Genomic DNA, 19,597 nt, shown 5'->3' on the forward strand with positions numbered 1-19,597 from the left:
AAACGCATGTACAATCCGCATGTACAATCCACATGTACAATCCACATGTACAATCCGCATGTACAATCCACATGCGTTTTTTCTGCCAGGGAGATGCAGAAACGCTCAGGAAAAAATCCGGAGCATTTCTGCATAGTGGGCACATAGTCTTAGTCAAACTCTTGCAGAGACTGACCAGCATTTCAGAGGTCTTTTCACTTCTGCTCACAGACAATGAATAAAGCCAATGAGCTGCCTTCAATAGGCCGTTCAAAGATCTGGAGGTGGAGTTATGGGAGCAGCCAGTCCCACCCAGCTCTAGTGGCCTTCGCTAAAATCTCGACCCAAAATCCGGGCCCATTAAAAAATCCTCTCAACTCTAACTGTTTTGGAATCTGCTTTTCCAGGTTTATATCACCGAGACTAACCACCTCGGTGACACATATCTCCCATCCAGCTGCATCCTTGCAAGGCATTATATGATGGCATTTTTAATCTATTCATTATTTAGAAGTATTATATATGTGTAATGTATATAAAATTACAAAAATAATAACTCACAATGTCACATATATACAGTGGGGAAAATGAGTATTTAATACACTGACGATTTTGCAAGTTTTCCCACCTACACAGAATGGAGAGGTCTGTCTTACCTAAGATGAAAATTACAGTCCTCTCCATTCTTTGTAGGTGGGAAAACTTGCATAATCGACAGTGTATCAAATACTTATTTTGCCCACTGTACGTACAGTACATGCTTATGTGTTGTTGCCTATGTAATATAAGATTAGTATGACGCAAGAAACAGAGTTAAGGAGAACTTGTCAGCTGATACATGCTGTCTAATCTGTATTCAGCATGTATCAGGCGCTAGCTGTAAAAATTCAGTCAGGGATGCTGTTCTCTGAAACGCTGCGGCGTCTAATAAAATTACTTACTTTAATAGGTGACAGGGACGGAGCCACGCTGGAGACTAGTCGGACAGGCTGGTCCACAACGGCTTCTCCCTGCCCACTGTCCTGGATTGACAGATTTCTACACGCATGTAGGCAGAGACCTGTCAATCCAGGTCAGTGGGCAATGAGAAGCCACCAGGGACCCGTCTATCCAGCTAGTCTGGGCTCTGTCCCTGGCAGCTATTAAGATGTATTTCTCTGTGATACAATCGCATTTATCAGGTGTCAGGTTCACTTTAAGTTTGAATAGAGTTTTGGAAGGAGCGTAGAACCAATCCTTTGCTCCAGGTAAAGTAAATGATGAATTAAGAGAAATAATAAAGGAAAAAAAAGGAAAAATTAAGAAGAAAGGAAAATAATCAAAAAATAAACAGCGATAAAGGAATTCTATATACATAAAAGTCAGCTGCTGGTTATTGTAGACTATAGTCCACATGGCTGCTGTAAAGCATTATCTCTAAGTATTATTAAAAGCAGTTCATTTAAGATGACTGTCCTAATAATCATGTAAAGAATACAAAATCTTTAATCAGAAATTAAAGGGAACCTGTCACCAGTTTTGTCATATAACAATTAAACTATAACATTATTCAGTGCTTGTGCTGCACTCCATACATGCTTATATAACCCCTTGACTCTTCCTGAATACCTCCCAAAAACCTTTTTAAGTTCTCCTGCGCTGTTTGGAAATCATCCACATTGCCAGGCGAAATGTTGTGCCTGCGCACAGACATTGCGGCTCGCACCTTCGCATTGTGTTTTAGTTTTAATTGTTATATGACAAAACAGGTGACAGGTTCCCTTTAAGCACAAATTGGAAAAAAAGGAATATGTATTACTTTCTGGTTTACAGTATTAGCATTAATATAGAGCTCTGGTTTACAGTTATTTTTTTTATACCAAATTATGAAATCTTGAGTAAATAGAAGGGGCATCATATTGGAGAGTGTCTACAAAGAGTGATTTTTTTTCAGAAGGACTTGCATGTTTTTTCAGAACACAAGCAGCCCTTTCAATTTATTGGCAATTTTTGTAGTGTTTAATTCCCTTGTTCTGGTCGTACAGTGATAGTGAACATTTGTGTCCAAGTTACCTGAGAAATTACAGCTGATTTCAGGGGTTCCAAGCCGAGAGACATGCTAAGAACAGCTTGTCAACATGGGGCTCTTCTAACAAAAACTCATTGCCCAAAATGGACAACCACTTTTAGGCTATGTTCACATGACCGTAATTTCTGTACGAGTGCTATCTTTGGAAAAAATTGACATAAGACGCCCCGCACTGGGACCAATCTTATTAAGTTGTGCTGTTCAGATGACCTTTTTCCTATGAACCGAATATCTGCGTGAAAAAGAATCACAGCATGCACTAGTCTCCGTACATTGGATGAGACTCTTCTATTCAAATGGATGAGTACTAAAAAAAAAAATCAAGATCCCATAAGGATATACAGTGCCTACAAGTAGTATTCAACCCCCTGCAGATTTAGCTGGTTTGATAAGATGCAAATAAGTTAGAGCCTTCAAACTGCAAACGAGAGTAGGTTTTATGAACAGAAGCATAAATCTTACAAACCAAAAAGTTATGTTGCTCAGTTGAATTTTATTAAATTTTAAACATAAAAGTGTGGGTCAATTATTATTCAACCCCTATGTTTAATATTTTGTGGAATAACCCTTGTTTGCAATTACAGCTAATAATTGTCTTTTATAAGACCTGATCAGGCCGGCACAGGTCTGTGGAGTTATCTTGGCCCACTCCTCCATGCAGATCTTCTCCAAGTTATCTAGGTTCTTTGGGTGTCTCATGTGGACTTTATTCTTGAGCTCCTTCCACAAGTTTTCAATTGGGTTAAGGTCAGGAGACTGACTAGGCCACTCCAACACCTTGACTTTTTCCCTCTTGAACCAGGCCTTGGTTTTCTTGGCTGTGTGCTTTGGGTCGTTGTCTTGTTGGAAGATGAAATTACGACCCATCTTAAGATCCTTGATGGAGGAGCGGAGGTTCTTGGCCAAAATCTCCAGGTAGGCCGTGCTATCGATCTTCCCATGGATGCGGACCAGATGGCCAGGCCCCTTGGCTGAGAAACAGCCCCACAGCATGATGCTGCCACCACCATGCTTGACTGTAGGGATGGTATTCTTGGGGTCGTATGCAGTGCCATCCAGTCTCCAAACGTCACGTGTGTGGTTGGCACCAAAGATCTCGATCTTGGTCTCATCAGACCATAGAACCTTGAACCAGTCTGTCTCAGAGTCCTCCAAGTGATCATGAGCAAACTGTAGACGAGCCTTGACATGACGCTTTGAAAGTAAAGGTACCTTACGGGCTCGTCTGGAATGGAGACCATTGCGGTGGAGTACATTACTTATGGTATTGACTGAAACCAATGTCCCCACTGCCATGAGATCTTCCCGGAGCTCCTTCCTTGTTGTCCTTGGGTTAGCCTTGACTCTTCGGACAAGCCTGGCCTCGGCACGGGAGGACACTTTCAAAGGCTGTCCAAGCCGTGGAAGGCTAACAGTAGTTCCATAAGCCTTCCACTTACGGATGATGCTCCCAACAGTGGTGACAGGTAGGCCCAACTCCTTGGAAAGGGTTTTGTACCCCTTGCCAGCCTTGTGACCCTCCACGATCTTGTCTCTGATGGCCTTGGAATGCTCCTTTGTCTTTCCCATGTTGACCATGTCTGAGTGCTGTTCACAAGTTTGGGGAGGGTCTTAAATAGTCAGAAAAGGCTGGCAAAAGAGATCTTTAATCCACACATGTGAAGCTCATTATTCTTGGTGCCTGAACTACTTCTTAATACTTTAGGGGGACCAAACAGAATTCTTGTGGTTTGAGGGGTTGAATAATAAATGACACTCTGAATTAACTTTTAACGTTTTAAAAAAAAACAAAAAAAAAAACAAAAACAAAATTTGCTGCAGAGCATTTCCCACTTCCAGGCTGATCTACAGTACAAATGTCACAATGCCAAGTTAATTCCGCATGTGTCAACCAGCTAAATCTGCAGGGGGTTGAATACTACTTGTAGGCACTGTATGTATGAATGCCATCAGGATGGCAATACAGATGAAAATTGGCTGTTTTTTATAGATGAAAGTCAGATGATTTTTTCAGATGCTCGTGTGAACTTAGTCTAATACTAAAATTTGTTGGGAGTGTTTTAAGAATATCACGTTTTATAGTCCCTGCAGGAGGACTAAGATGATACCCCAGTGTTAACAGCTGACTGGTAAGGTCCCAATATCAGAATCTCCATAATAGACCAATAATCAGAAAAGAAGCTTCCCTTAAATGATTTTGTAAACATTTGTGCTCACTGTTTTGAAGCCAATGGCAAGTTGTCAATGGTCACTCTCTCCGTTCTGAAAGAGTTAATTTATCTTGCAGACACATTGATGAGCAATTAGTCATGCATGAATCGATAATGTTCTGGGAATCCCGAGAGCTAAAATGTCATTTGGAGCAGACGTCTAGCTTGAAAACAGACAGCTCGGGTAAAGCTGTATCTCAGCTGATGATGTCATTGCTGCATTTCCATGGATGACTCATTCAAACCCACAGGCAGAAGAGTGCACAATATTATAGGGTCCGCGTACAATGTAAATCTTCTCACAACCAACAATATGACAATGAAGACATGTAAGGGCTGTAAACAATTCCAAAATCTTTATTTATTCAGATGTCAGTAATTTTTCACGTATGTAAAAAACGGTCTGAATGTCATCAGTATTTTTCACCCGATCTTCATCATTGTTTGGTCATTGTGTCAGTTTTTACCACCAGTGTTACATAGTTACTAATGATGAGCGAGCAAACTCTCAGTACTCGAGATGCTCGGAGCTCACCGAGTACTTGCGAGATGCTCAGACGGATGCTCAGGTCCCCTCCCTACATGTTTGGCGCTCTTTACAGAGCCAATGAACATGCAGGAATTGTCTGCCACATACTGTAATGCCGCAGCCATGTTGGTTGTGGCATTACAGTGATTGGCTGGCCGCACAGCATCATCAGGTCTATATCAGTGCACGTCAGTCTAATCCGCAATCAGACAGTGTAGGGAGAGGTGCTGCTGAGCTAGGGAGAGATTTGCTTGTTTCTTAGTTAGTGTAGGTATACCAAACTATATTAGAGACACATATCCATCTCAACAAACAGTCCTTCTGAGGACTAATCCATCTGCAGAGATACAGTATCAGGCAGGCAGTGTATATAGGCAGGTAGGCAGGGTATATAGCAGACTGCAGTGCATATAGCACAAGAGGCTCCATTCCAGTTCTGTCTGCTGCTGTTAGATATTTCTAGACATAGGCCCAGGTCTCAGGGGCCGGGAATAATTTTTTTTGGATCTTAATCCTTATTATTTGCTTAAAAAGCAATCCAGAGAACACAGTTTTTCTGCGCCATTTGCTTGTTGGCACTGCAGAATACAGCCGGGTCCTTTCCATATTACAGCGCTAAAAATCCAGCTATTTAAAACTGTGGTTTGTCCATCCCACGGATCACATATACATTTTCAGAAAATACTGCCATTTCTGACCTCTATTTAAAAAAAAATTCAGTGTGTCAGTGAAGTTTTTGACACCGGTTTGCTGTTCAAAATAGTTACCTACAGGTCAGGTATTTAAAACTGTGGTTTCTCCAGCACACGGCTCTGACACGCCCCCTGGGGCCGTGGGGTACTCGGTAGCAGGGCCGGTCCTTTTCTATTGGGGTAGTCACGATGGCAGTGACCCGGTCTGTGGCCCAGGACGGTCAATAAAATAAAGTGAATTGGGAAAGTCAATTTGGGGAATAAAGTTTCGTGACGCCACCCGTGGTATGCAGCTATATGTGGCCGCCACTGCTGTTCCGATCCACTGGAACCGTTGGTGACGCAGCAGAGATGGTTCAGCTCTCCACGGGTAGAGCTAGGCCCCAGGACAGTTAAAGAGATGATCTAAGATGTTAGTGTTTTAGTGCAAGGCAGGTGGCGCAGCAATTAGGCAAGGACACAGTGGGGTGCAGTCTTCAAGTATTTACTCACAGTTGTCAAGCTGCTCCAGGTTACAACCGCCGGTTTATAACCGCCCACGTCGCCCTGTGTCCTCCTGGGAAGTGATCCAGCCAACTCTCAGTTAATTTGGGTGCACTTGAACGGGACCCCTTTCTGTGTACCTCTCCAGTTCGCCTCTCTCTGCGCTGGCTCACACCCTCCTGCTCTGTGCCTCACACACAGTGTCCCGAGCAAGTGGCCGCGGGCCTTGTCTGGCGACGTCCGGTCTGTCCCATTGATCCTATATGGCCACCTTTTCAGCGATTATGTGTGGATTGCGGCTGCGGCACATGAAGATACCGCACCTCCGGTTTGCTAGTTGAGCCTTAAACTACTCCACTAGTCTGGGGCCGATCCCCTCCTGCGGCCTTGATCCCTCCACATCAGCGTGAACTCGGGCGCACGGGTGGCATCCCGTACTTGCCGTGCCCCTAGGATCCCTTCTACCTCTGGAGCCTTTCCCACTGCTCCTGTCTTCTCTCCTCAATCTCCTCCTGGGCCCCTTCCACTGGGCCCCCTCGCCGTCAGAACTGACTGAACTCCTGCTCCAGGGACTGGAAGCAGGAATAAACTGACTGTACTGCTCTCCTGAGCAGGACTGAACTGACTGACTGACCTCTTCTAGATATGTCTACCCTGCTTTCTATACTCTCCCTTCAGTGCTCTCCTAAACTACTTCCTCCACCCACCTCCTCTACTTAGTTCCACTCTCCTGACAGGGACCAGGCCTGTGCTCTCCCTTAGGAGTTATCTGGACCTTCCCTTATGAGGTGGTGTAGTGTTGGAGGTGAGTGGTTGGGTCCCGGGTAGTGCTCCCTCCTTACCTGAGAGTGGGGTACCACACCTCTGGCTGAGATGCAGTACTTCAGGGGCGCCAAAGATCACATATACGTTTTCAGAAATTTTTTTAATGGAGGCCATTTCTGGCCAGTTTTTGACACCAGTTTGCTGTTCAAAATAGTTACCTACAGGCCAGGTATTTAAAACTGTGGTTTCTCCGTCACACGATCACATATACATTTTCAGAAAATACTGCCATTTCTGGCCTTCATTAAAAATTTGTTTCCTTGTGTCAGCGAAGTTTTTGACACCAGTTTGCTGTTCAAAATAGTTACCTACAGGCCAGGTATTTAAAACTGTTGTTTCTCCGTCACACGGATCACATATACGTTTTCAGAAAATACTGCCATTTCTGGCCTCCATTGAAAATTTGTTTCAGTGTGTCAGTGAAGTTTTTGACACCGGTTTGCTGTTCAAAATAGTTACCTACAGGCCAGGTATTTAAAACTGTGGTTTCTCCATCACACGGATCACATATACGTTTTCAGAAAATACTGCCATTTCTGGCCTTCATTAAAAATTTGTTTCCTTGTGTCAGCGAAGTTTTTGACACCAGTTTGCTGTTCAAAATAGTTACCTACAGGCCAGGTATTTAAAACTGTGGTTTCTCCGTCACACGGATCACATATACGTTTTCAGAAAATACTGCCATTTCTGGCCTCCATTGAAAATTTGTTTCAGTGTGTCAGCGAAGTTTTTGACACCGGTTTGCTGTTCAAAATAGTTACCTACAGGCCAGGTATTTAAAACTGTGGTTTCTCCGTCACACGGATCACATATAACTTCGCTCCAAATTCATCCATTTGTAGTGAGAGTGGAAGATATTGTCCTCCATTTAAAATTGGCAAGGCGCATGGCAAGGGATGGGGAACTGGATATGATGGTGATGGTGTATGCAGAGGCCGAGGCCGAGGCTGTGGGCAAGCTAATATTGCCAGGGGTGGCAAAACAACCAGCCTGACCACCACCAGCATGATCAGGCACATGGCAGCAAAGCACCCGATTTTGTGAGCCGAACCCAGGAACAGTGTCTGCGGGTGGCACCACTGCTTCTTCCGCTGTTGTGCATGCAAGTCAATCCCCTGTCCATGGTGCATGCGATGATGCCTCCTGCCCTGCATCTGTCATTGCACACTCTCAAGTAGTAGCATCAGGAAGCACATCCATGTCCTTGTTCCAGCGCAGCGTTCAGTTGTCCATACCCCAGTCCTTGGAAAGCAAGTGCAAATACGCAGCCAACGCCCCCCAGGCCACACTACTAAGTTCCCACATTTCGCGACTGCTTGCGCTCAAAATGTTGCCTTTTAGGCTCGTGGAGACGGATGCATTCCGCAACCTGATGGCGGCTGCCATCCCTCGGTACTCAATCCCCAGCCGCCACTATTTCTCCCGGTGTGCCGTCCCCGCATTACACAAGCACGTGTCCCAAAACATTAGCTGTGCCCTCAACAACGCAGTTACCGAGAAAGTCCACCTAACCACGGACACGTGGACAAGTGGTTGTGAGCAGGGATGGTACATATTGCTGACGGCACACTGGGGTAACATAGTGGAAGCCAGGACCCAGTCGGACTTTGAGACGGAACACGTCCTCCCGACGCCAAGGATTGCGGGCCCTAGGTCAATCAGGGTTGCCCCCACAGTCTACAGCTCCTGCACCTCATCCTTCTCCTCCTCTTCAGCCTCCATCTCCGAAATGACCATATCAGTCACAAGCTGGAAGCACTGCAGCACTGCCTCGGCCAAGCGGCAACAGGCTGTGCTGAAGCTAATATGCTTAGGAGACAAACCGCACAATGCTGAAGAGTTGTGGACAGCTCTGAAAGAGCAGGCAGATCTGTGGCTCACACCGCTGAACCTACAGCCAGGCATGGTCGTGTGTGACAATGGCCGGAACCTGGTGGCGGCTATGAGGCTTGTTCACACTTCCCATGCCTGGCCCATGTGTTTAACCTGTGGTTTCTCAAATCCTACCCGGAGCTGCTGGATCTGCTTGTTTAAGTACGCCGCCTGTGTGCCCATTTTAAAAAGTCACCTACAGCTTCCGCCGCCCTTGCCGTGTTTCAGCAGCTTCCGGCTCACAGATTGGTCTGTGATGTCCCCACGTGTTGGAACTCTACACTGCAGATGTTGGGAAGGATTTGTGAGCAGAAGAGGGCAGTTGTTGAGTATCAGCATCAACAAGGCTGTCGATATTCAGTTCAGACTCCACACATAAGACCTCAGGAGTGGACATGGATGTCAGACATATGTACCATCCTCCAAAACTTTGAGGACTCCACCAAGATGGTGAGTGGCGATGACGCCATAATTAGCATCACCCGCTTCTCTGTCTTCTGAAATGCTCTCTGCTCACAATCAAAGAGGATGCATTGCAGGCGGAGCACGATGGATGGAGCGAGGAACCATACAGGGTGATTACACACAGCCCAGCCTCATCTCATCACAATGTGAATTGGGTGACAATGAGGAAGAACAGGAGCTAGTTTCCTGCGCTATAGAAGGTACTACCTGCACAACTGTCATACCGTCTGTTCAGCGTGGATGGCCTGAGGACAGAGAGGAGGAGGAGAGCATGGTCAGTCGTCCTCTTGGTGAGGACATGGAAGTCTTGCCTGTTAGCAGTCTGGCGCGCATGACTGAGTTTATGTTACGCTGTGTTACGGATCCGGGTGGTGGAACCTCTGTGCTGCGGTGCAAGGAGGGACCAGAGGGGCGTGACTAAGTATCTACTCGGCCCGACCAAGGTCGCACGGCGGCTCAGTTGACTCCTTGAACCAGGGAGGACCTGAGCAGCGGGACCAGGTGCCACTCTGGGACCGACCTTGTATGAGAGCAGGTGGCTCCCACGGGTCAGAAGGCAGGAACTGACCGGTACAGTGGATGAGCTCGGCAGGCAGGCTGACGGGTGGTCCGGGTAGACAAGCAGGCAGGCACAACAGGTAACTGGCAGGTGCTTCCAGGTAAGCAGGCACGCGGACACAACAGATAGCTGGCAGGTGCTTCCAGGTAAGCAGGCTGGCGGGCACGGCAGGTAACAGGCGGGTGCTTTCAGGTAAGCAGGCTGGCGGGCACAACAGATAGCTGGCAGGTGCTTCCAGGTAAGCAGGCAGGCGGGCACAGCAGGTATCAGGCGGGTGCTTCCAGGTAAGCAGGCTGGCGGGCATGGCAGGTAACAGGCAGGTGCTTCCAGGTAATGCTGGCTGATGGGCACGGCAGGTAACAGGCAGGTGCTTCCAGGTAAGCGGGTGGGCAGAGCCCATAGACAGACTGGCAGACTGGAATGTAGACAGACTGTCGGGCAGGATAGTAGTCAGGCTGGCGGACTGGACTGTAGAACAGGCTGATGAACAGGACTGACTTGCAGAGGACCTGAGGGCTGAAGCAAAGTAAGTAACACAAAGCAACAACCTTGCACGGGCACCTCCATATTGGAGGAGGTGTCTTTTATAGGGAAAGTCCTCCGGCCACTGGCCGGGGACTTTTTAGGAAGGCGCGCGTGGCCCCTTTAAGAGGGAGGGAGCGCGCACGCGTACCCTAAGCACAGGGCCAGGGAAGCTGCGTGCACCAGCAGCCGCTGCAGGGAGGCCGGAAGATGCCGGAGCAGGACCGCGGTGGTAAGGGGGGCGGCGTCTCTGCCTGGCAGAGGGCAGAGACGCCGATGCTGCACGCTGCCTTTCCCATGACCCTCGCGTTCTCAAAATTTTGGATGACAGTCATTACTGGTTGGTGACACCCACGCTACATGGAGAACTTTATATCTCTTATTCCTGAGGCGGACAGGTCTACAAAAATGGGGCAGTACCAGAAGGCCCTTGTTGCGGAACTATTAAAAAAATTCCCATCTGAAAACGCAGGTGGCAGAGGTCACAGTTCGTTGGACAACCAAGGACTACAGGCGAGAGAGACACAACTCCAATCCAGCAGAGGCAGGGGAACATTGTCAAAGTTCTGTTAGAATTTTCTCAGCCCCTCCCATTGCACAGGCCCTGAGGCGTGGAGTACTCTCACAAGAAGTGCAAAGTTTGGGAAGATGCTGAGGGAGTACCTTGCCGACCATACCAACGTCCTCAGTGATTCCTCTGTGCCTTATAATGAACTGGCTCTCTACGCCTTGGAGGTCCTGGCCTGCCCTGCCGCTAGCGTTTTATCAGAACGGGTTTTTAGTGCCGTTGGTGGAATTATAACTGATAAGTGCATCCGCCTGTCAACTGAAAATGCTGACAGGCTGACTCTTATAAAAATGAACAAGGGCTGGATTGGGCCAGACTTTTCAACACCACCGAATGATAGCAGCGTAACAAACTCAAATCTAGTGTCCTTTTTTGGGAGGTGTATTCCCATACACCTTTTCACACCCAGACATGGGTATATGCTTCCTGATTTTGGCTATTTGCTCTTGTCCTCCTCCTTCTCCTCATCCTCATACTCCACCACCATATCACCAGGGTGGCCGTGATGCAACACTCACATAATTTTTTTAAAGGGTGTTTATGATGCCGGTAAAAAATTTTTTTTATACAGTATGTTCATGTATACCCCCCAGGGGTAAATGTTTGTCAGCCCATACACTTAGTGCATGCGCATTACAAGTATAGGAGACCCGCTCCTTTCTAATGGGAACATTTTTTTATGAGGCCCTCCTCCACGTCTCTTCCAAGGGGCATTGGAGTGCCTCCCAATTTTTGGCAGCCCTTGCATTCACTGCATAGGCCAACACTATGTGAGACCCACTTCCTAATAATGGGAACATTTTTTCATGAGGCCCTCTACGTCTCTTCCAAGGGGCGTTGGAGTGCCTCCCAATTTTTGGCAGCCCTTGCATTCACTGCATAGGCCAACACTATGGGAGACCCACTTCCTAATAATGGGAACATTTTTTCATGAGGCCCTCTATGTCTCTTCCAAGGGGCATTGGAGTGCCTTCCAATTTTTGGCAGCCCTTGAATTCACTGCATAGGCCAACACTATGGGAGACCCACTTCCTAATAATGGGAACATTTTTTCATGAGGCCCTCTACGTCTCTTCCAAGGGGCATTGGAGTGCCTCCCAATTTTTGGCAGCTCTTGCATTCACTGCGTAGGCTAACACTATGGGAGACCCACTTCCTAATAATGGGAACATTACTTTCAGGAGGCCCTCTGACCTCCATGTCTCTTCCAAGGGGCATTGGAGTAGGTCCAGATTTTTGGCAGCCCTAGCATTCACTGCATAGGCAAACAGTATGGGAGACCCACTTCCTAATAATGGGAACATTACTTTCAGGAGGCCCTCCTCTAAGTCTCTTCAAAGGGGTATTGGGGTGTGTCCAAATTTTCAAAGGGGTATTGGGGCACGACCAAATTTTGGGCAGCCCTGCCACACACTGCATACGCAATAACAGTATAGGAGACCCACTCTTTAGCAATGGGAACAACAAAGCATAGCCGGCTGATGGCTCTCTAAGAATAGTGAAGGCAGGCTGCTGGCCCTTTAAGAATAGTAAAGGCCGCCTGATGGCTCTATAAAAATATGCTTTGTGACTTTCACAGTCCTTCCTCCATAAATGAAACAGGATGTGTCTGATGATGTCTCACACACCACATGGCTAGATAAGGTTGTAAAATGTCAAAATGACATTTCCCGGTGAATGCATTTGTCACGGTTGAAAGCAATACAAAAGTGCAAAAACGCATCAAAAATGCTACTTGTGAACATAGCCCAAAGTGTGGAGGAGTATTTTTGGTTTTGGCTATTTATTTTGCCTTATATACAAGTCATTACCCTGGAAAGGATGTTCCTTAACATATTTCCCAGGAAAATCCATTTTGGTTTAGTTTTTGTATGTTTTATTGTGAGTCCATAAAAGTGGCATAATATCACTGACAAAGTTGTTGACAGCAGTAACCTGGGAGTCAGAAATGCTTCCAGGGGTCTTCCCCATGCTGTTCCCATGCCATTTGAGCACTGCTCCCATCGATTTTGGCAATTTTTAGGCCCTCTGCAGAAGACTTACTGTATATATATACAGCGCATGTCGGGAAGGGGTTAAGTTGAGGGTGCCAACAATTTTGTCTGGCCCGTTTTTGGGGTTTTCTGTGATATTATGTCCAATTTGCTTTTTTTTTTCCCTCTGTTTTTTTTGTGTTGTTCCACTACACACAAAGGAAATAAACATGTGTATAACAAAAAAAGAGTAATTGCAATAATTTTCTGGGAGAAATATTTAATTTTCTAGAAAAATTTCAAGGGTGCCAAAACTTTTGGCCATGACCATATAATTGAAGTTTTAATTATGTTACAATAATGCTGTTTTTTCTCTGATAAAATAGACAACAATATGTATTCCCTACCTCCAAAAACCGCTCCAATTTTGGCCCAGATATCTAGATTAGAAAAGGCTGTAATGATACAGAGCTCTTATGAATGTGTGCTATTTATTGCTGTGTAACAAGCCTCTTGCCTTGCAGTGATAAATGCCCTGGTAAAACCTCCATGAAATCGAGCTGCCAACGTACAGAACAGGATGTATGGCATTCGTGTATAATCAGCAGGCCCAGGCTTTACTATGTCTTAATAAACATGCACCGCTCAATTTTACAGGTTTGATGCATTATGTCATGCAAGTAAATTGGCTATCAACATACATCATCCCAGAAATGTGAGCAGCATTGCTTATTCATCCATCGTAAGTCCACTTCTTTGCCAGAGGCAATCCGCGCCTTGCCATAATCCAAGTAAACAAATGCTTAGCTCTGTTCTGTTTCAATGACCTAGTATAATATACCTATGTCTAAGCATATGTAATTAGCATTGGCTGTGACATAGGTAACTCTGTTAGTGTGATTGGTATGCAGATAACGTGATCTTGGTTAGAACGAGTATAATGTCAGTGCTATTTCTCTAGCATAGTTTTGTTTGAAGGCTATCCTACACATATTTTCTGATGTAAGGTTAGGGCATACACATGGCCATATTTTATGGGGCCTCCTCTGTATATATTTTTCATTTATTTCATTCATCTTTTCCTTCGTGCCTTTTTAAAGTCACTTTTTAATGTATTTGTCTGTGGATTTTTTATGTTCACGATTCTGTGTGTGTGAGGGGGAGGGCTTTGTAAAGAAAAAATCCAATAATTCTATTTATCCAAGCATAAAATTATTACAAGTTGCATAGGGCACAGAAAACCAAAATTAAACTAACGCGTTTCGAATTTGGCCATAGTTAAGAATTATCAAGTTCAAAATGCGTAGGTTTAATTAGGGTTTTCTGTGTCATATACAATTTGCAATGATTTTATGCTTGGATAAATAAAAATATTGGATTTTACCTTTCCAAGAAGGTCTGTGTAATTTAGAAGAAATAGCGCAAAACACAGCAACAAATAACGAAAAAAAAAGGGACTTAAAAAAGCCATCAAATAATGAATTAGTACCTATATTGCACAGAGAATATCTCTGGTACATTAGTCCATGGTGGCTGTGTGGTGCCCATGTCTGTAGCACCACAAAATGCCTGCATGTGTAATATAATTCATATGTATTGCCAGTTATGGTGAGGGTAAGTTCTCTGCTGTTATCATTACATACACATATTGTTACCCGATCCCTTACTGGAGGATTGTGCACTTTTGCCTAAACCAGGAAGTTGTGCACGATCCCTCAGAGAGGGGAGGAGGTGCTTGAGTAGTAGTAGTTGTAGTGTATGGAAGATGTAGCATCCATGGGGGATCCTGGTGCTAGGGAGAGAAGTGTGCTCTCTCTGCAAGGACAAGCAGCACAATGCCGGGTCTCAGTCCCAGGAGCACAGAGACTTCCAGGGTCCATGCTAAACTGAAAGACTGCTCAGTCTTTATGACTGGCAGAAAAGTGCTTTTTCCTAGGGGCTCAGCGGTGCATAGAATCAGGAACTCTGCTGCCAGAGAAAGTAGGTGTTTTCCACAGGATTCAAGCTGCTTGCTCGCTAGAAGGAATCACGGATCCAGTAACTGTTCACCTTGGACCCCTGAGGATCCAAGGAATCCTCTACCAGAGGTATAATGAGCAGCAGGAAAACTACACAACCTCACAGCAGATAATCTGAACCCTCACTATGCAGGTCTGTCCAAAACCCCGTATGTGAATTGCATAGAAACTTCTGGAACTCTTTGCAGAACTCCAGTCAGTAAAAGGTACAAATTGGTTATTACCCTGTCCAAAGCTGATTATTTTCTGCTGCACCATTCCTGCCCCAACTTCCCTGGGAGCCAGCCCTGGTTGGAAAGGGTTAATCATCTGGCCGGGGCGGTACAGCTTGCATGGTTCACAAAAAGGAAAGGTAACCTGTTTGTACTGTCAAACAAGCCCTGTACCCTGCACCTAAATTGAAATTAAATCTAAAATAGGTTCACTTAAAAAAACATTGGGGAAGAGTTGGGGTGCAATCACACAGCATTTTTTTTTGTTGCTTTTGTTTGTAGTTTTTTATATCGAGAACACTGAATAGAGATGTTAGCTAAGTGACTAAGAATTTATGAAATAGAAATAGAGGACACACTGTTTTTTTCTGGCTGCAGTTTTTCAAAAACGCAGCATGGCTTTTTTTTCTGATTATTGGTAACATTTTTCAAATATAAACCTCCATTCTTTTTTTCTTCATTGGTTAAAAAAACATGCTAATGTGGCCTTGTCACGTCACATCACATTCTATCAAAATTCTGCCTTAATTTGTGGCAATCAGATTTGCACCAAATTTATAAACAAACAAACAAAAAAAAGGTTTAGCAAAGTCATAAAATATTGATATAAAGCCACCAAATAGGTGGTATAAGGAAGAAAGCAATGTCTAACATTTCTAGTGAGATTAGGAAAAACTCATTACACAGCTACTAAAGTTGGGAGATCTCTGCCCTGAAAGCTTGGCTACTGGGAGGAAACAAGCTTTACTCCTCCCAGCAGTCTCTGGCTTTCAGTCAGCTGGTGCTGCTTCAGTCACCGCTCAGTATACAGTGAGCGGCAGCCGCTGTTACCACACCCCCCGTGCTCACTGACAGCCGGGTATACAGTGCATCAGTGCAGAGCCGGCTGTCAGTCAGTGCTGGGGCTTGGTTACAGATGCCACTCACTATGTACTGAGCAGTGGCTGAAGCTTGGCCGGCTACAGCTCTATGACTGAAAGCCCAGACAACTTCATAACAATATTAACCTGCAGATTAATCCCATATCTGCAGGTTAATAGCATTTTTTCCACATGATGGGTTCCCTTTAAGGGATCAACAGAGGGTATGAAGAATTGCTTTGCCAGTCAAGCAAATTGCAGCCAAATACAACACTGGTGCTTCAGCTAATGTGTCCAGACACACAGCTGGGCATTCGTAAGCATTAATGGGCTGTAAGGGTAAACAACCAGTTTGAGTGTCATTGCTGTCCGAGGGTATGTGCACACGAAGTCTTTAAGATGCTGGCAGACCCTCTGAGGTTTTCCTGAGCAAAAACACTTCAGGAGAAAGCCAGCAGTCCAGTTGCAGAGGTAGCATAGCTGTCGTTTTTGTGACAGTCTCCCTTCCCTGACTACTTCTTTTAACCACTTATTGATTTCTGGACCCTGAAGCGGTTAAAAAATAATAATACTGAATATGTACCCAGCAATGCTGTTTTTATGTTGCTGTGCATTATGTTCATTTTTTGCAGCAGTTGTTCAGGCACATTCCAGGTGGAACAGAAAGGCAAGGCTCCACTAGGAAGAGATCAAACCGTTTCAAAAACAGCATTAGAAAAACATTGTCTGGTCAGATGTGTCCAGATTTCTGTTGCACAGTGCTGATGGCAAGGTCAGAGTTTGGAAAATACAGATCAGACTGGTGTAGGTGGAGTAATGATATGGCAAATATTTTCTTGGCAAATCCCAGATCTTTTGATACCTGTGGATGGATGTTTGGACTGTAGTGCTTATTTAAGTATTGTGACCAACCAAGTTCTTCCCTTCATGGCAGCTTTTAATCCTATGGCATAAGGACATTTTTAGTAGGTTCTACTGAGAACATTTTTCAAGCCCTTGAGAAAGGTTCTCAGTAGAACCGAAACGTCGCCATTATGGTCTATTAAATAGCACACTTTTTTTTACTTTTTCAAATTGGTGTGTTGACTCCATTTTATTCTATCTATCTATCCCTCTTATCTATCCCTCTATCTATCTATCCCTCTTATCTATCCCATATCTATCTATCTATCTCTCTATATCTATCACATATCTATCTATCTATCTATCATATTGGTATTGGGCAGAACATGTCCAGTTTAGGTCTTGGCAACTGAACCTTCAAACAGAAGTCCAAAGACAACCCAGCACTCCAAAATCTTAATTGTTCAGCAGAACGTTCAGGTTAGTAGTGACTGTTGCTGACGTCCCATGCACAGATGCTACCTGAATACTCCTCGAAGCCAAACATAACAATAAGACCCTGTCTTTCTCATATAATTGCAACATCAACCTCTTTCCACACCACAGGCTAAACGGCGCCCTGAAAGATTTTCCATTGCTAATTCGGAAACTGCATACAAAAGCCATGGCATTGTGTTCCCTACAATAGACAATAATACAACACATGCCCCACTTGGTACTCATAGCACATATAGCCGACATAGTAAATATTGTAATCTGGGGCTCTTGTGTTCTTCATCTCGCTCAAAAGAATTTGCCTAGTCAAATATATGATGTTCGCTGCTGATTTTACTAGAATGAAATAGGACTTGTGACCGGCATCTTCTACTGTAACTGGCAGTGATCGGATTATAAGAGCCTGGTTCACCAAAAATGGCTGTGTACATTAGTTTCAGGCAGGTGACATCAATGTCTCCAGGTAGATGTGATATGGGAGACGCTTATAAACTTGTAGAGTCCTCAATTTACTGCTAAACGCCAGCTTCCACGTGTAAAGGGCAGTCATAGAAATTGGTCCATAATTCCTGTGACATCTGAAGTTATTTTAGTGTCTTCAGACAGGACTTTGTATTCTGCATCATAGAAGTAAGTATGTAACTTGATCTTTTCAGTGCACTTTTCTGTCACCATCTTCTCTTCTAGATCACTTGAAAATGGTGCAGGACTTCTATGTGAAAGACTTGTGTCCTTTTCCTTAAACAGAACCTGTCAGTCTATTAAGGCTGCCCAAACCATGGGCAACACGAATCAGAGCCTAGGTATAAACTTTGAGGATACGGCTAGCAACCATAGCCAGAGAAGAGAGTAGCCCAGTTCCGACCCGCCTGGCTTTTCCCAGCGCCACTTCAGATAATTGACAGATTACTCTCTATGGAAGAGACCTGTCAATCACCTATAGCAGTGCTAGGAAAAGCCGGCCAAGCGCTTTGTTGGACTAATTCCATCTATTTATATGGTGCCCATTCAAATCTTCTAATTATATTTTCTTTGAAATGCCAGAGGGTTTCAGAGAAAAGTATAACTGGCTGCAATCGTGCAGCCAGGCTCTGACTGCAGTTTGAGCATTATGAATCAAATGACAATTTCCCCTTAATTATTAAGTTAAATGTTTTTTTTTTACCAGGATTTATATTGATGGCCCAGCCTTGGATTCAACTCTCGAAACCCCCTACGATCAACTGGCTGAGTGGGACAAAGTGTTATGGCCACACCACTGCTTACCAGTCACACTACTGTATGCTATGTCACGTGAATGGGTGCAGGCAGCAGCTACCGGATGCACATAGCTGTTAAACAATGAAGGGGCCATTCAGGTACCAACAAAGTAGCAGAAAATGCCTTTAACTACTCTAAATGTATCAGCTATCAGACCTTTAACTCCTTAATGATCATTGGTTAGCGGTTGCAATATTTTTTATGTTGCCTGCCCGCTGGCTCATGCAAGTTATATTGTCATGACCAGTATAGATCTAAGCCACTGTCTACCAGAACACATTCCAGGACCTCAAAAATGTCAGCATTCAAACAAATCAAAGTTTTTAAGAAAAGTTACAATCCATAAAAGTCTTTCAGATTTTCCATAAGTTATACTGTAACGTGGTGTGGATGAAATGAATGCTTCACTGCTGTTGATTACTGTGATCAGTACAGACAATTTGCCACACAGTTATGATATATAGGCCTACAATCTCTACTACTTAAACAGGACCTTTCACTGGAGTTTTTAATTTTTGAATCTTCTTTAAAGTCTATGGCTGCCTATGTATATTTTTTATTGTATTGGATGCTTCATGGGGAAAAAAAAAACATTTCTTTTGCACAGTTTGTCTTCTGCAGCCTGCATGTATTACAAGACACTGATAGCTGCTGGATGGCATCAGAGACTCATCATCTATCAGAGAAGTTCTCTGTATATTTGTTTCCAGACACTCTCTCTAAACTCTTGAATGCTCACCCACTCATAATATATGCAATAAAAATAGATCCAAAGATGGACAACCTATAAGGTTCCAATAATATTTTAACATGTGAAATATTTGCAATGCATCACTAATTCACACTAAGCTGCACAGCATCTGAATGCTGCTACACAAGCTTTGTGAGATACTCTATGTAAGTAGATATTTTCCCATACCATCAATGCTTCTAAAGACCCATACAGTGCATATGGCATCTGATGAGTGCAGGCGCATATCATGCACATCTGTGTCAGTCCTATAATATCTCCATATTAAACAGAGCTCTTACATAGCTGTGTACTTGAGGATTATGGTCAAAAAGTTGATTCTTCTTCACTCAACTATGATCCATTACAACAGCGGTAGGCCGAGAAAACACTTAATGAAGGCTCGATATTAATAATAATCATAATAAACATAC

At 44.4% G+C, this 19,597-nt stretch overlaps 1 long non-coding RNA gene across 1 annotated transcript in view; it reads left to right on the plus strand.

Moving 5' to 3' along the window:
* Positions 1-19,200, plus strand: part of LOC141166214 (uncharacterized) — an 84,870-nt gene extending 65,670 nt beyond the window's left edge. The window contains exon 3 of the long non-coding RNA XR_012251260.1: positions 18,342-19,200. This is a non-coding gene — a long non-coding RNA (uncharacterized lncRNA). The remainder of the gene's footprint in view (positions 1-18,341) is intronic.
* The last annotated feature ends 397 nt before the right edge of the window (positions 19,201-19,597 follow it).

The sequence above is a fragment of the Phyllobates terribilis genome, unplaced genomic scaffold (genome assembly GCF_046119375.1).
Source record: "Phyllobates terribilis strain yellow unplaced genomic scaffold, ASM4611937v1 Scaffold_1__5_contigs__length_1240528914, whole genome shotgun sequence".
Lineage (NCBI taxonomy): Eukaryota > Metazoa > Chordata > Amphibia > Anura > Dendrobatidae > Phyllobates > Phyllobates terribilis.